The sequence below is a fragment of the Condylura cristata genome, unplaced genomic scaffold, assembly GCF_000260355.1.
Source record: "Condylura cristata isolate star-nosed mole 26May11 unplaced genomic scaffold, ConCri1.0 scaffold00026, whole genome shotgun sequence".
Classification (NCBI taxonomy): domain Eukaryota; kingdom Metazoa; phylum Chordata; class Mammalia; order Eulipotyphla; family Talpidae; genus Condylura; species Condylura cristata.
In genome coordinates, this window is record NW_004567127.1 from 6,849,506 (window position 1) to 6,850,729 (window position 1,224).

Consider the following 1,224-nt stretch of genomic DNA (forward strand, 5'->3'; position numbering starts at 1 on the left):
CTCCCCTCAGCAGTGTGCTTCGTCGATCTGCCTGTTCTGCTCCCCACTCTGTCTCTGGTGAAGCCTCTCACCGCCCCTGAGCCTCTAGCCTGTACCCCGGTTCTGTATGTACAAATAAATAAATCTTTAAAAAATAAAATAAAAAAAATAAAAATAAAAAAATAAATAAATAAATAACTAGATACTAACTTATCTTCAGGTTCTCTGTTTTCCAGTTCAAATGGAATCCTCCAAAGGCCGTAGTCAATCTGAACTGAGCACAAAGCTCTCCGTTTAAGCTCAATCTCAAAGGAGCAAGTTAAAAGTCCTGGAGACCTAAAACCTCTGCATCTCCCTTCCTCACTTATTAGATCTTGAAACTCTACCTGGCTCCCAGCTTCATGCATTCAGCAAATATTGTCGAAAATCGATCCTGGGCCACACACTGTACTAGATGGCAAGAAAGGGACAGGTAGTGGGAGCACAGGTGGCTTGGCATACCGGACTGAAATTCCTGCTGTTCCGCACAAATGGAAAAAAATCGGGCGAGTCACCTAACCTGAGTCTCGGTTTCCTTCCAGGCAGAAGGGGATGGGCGTAGTTCCCCCAAAGATCTGGGATTAGCACTGAAAGGGCCAAGCTCTGCAGTGTAAGCAGAGACCTCAGCAGACTTCCTCTTCTTCCCCGCCCCTCCCCCACTCAGCCACCCCAGGAAAAGAGACGCACCTGCAGGAACAGCCCAGGCCACAGGTCACCAGCGCTGTGTCGCCAGCAGCACAGAAGTAACACAGTGGGGCTGCGATTTCCAGCCGAGGATCGGGAAGGGTTTTCACAGTGTCCTTTGAGGGACAGGTAGAGACCGATTGGCCAGGGGAGGGCAGGAATGGGGAGGTGGGGCCGTGGCCTGGCTCAGAAAGGCTCCGAGAGTCTTCGAGGCTGGGGGAATGGCGCTGGCTGAGCTTACACCACAAACACTTTTGTGGCAGAGGGGGAGCAACTTCTGCGCCCCCTCCTCCCTCGGGGTTCCGGGGGCGCCCTGCCCCAGTGCCGCCTCCCGCCAGGCCCCAGGTGGGGTGAGCGCGGGCGACGTGCCGGCCACCGGAGGGCAGCAGTGGCCCTTCCCTGACCCCACCCGAGCGCCTCAACTTTCCCGAAGCCGGCCCGCCTCCGGGCGCTGAGGGCCGGCAGGGCCGAGTCCTCGGGGTTCCGGCCCGTCCACTGCCCACCCCTCCCGCTCTCCACCTC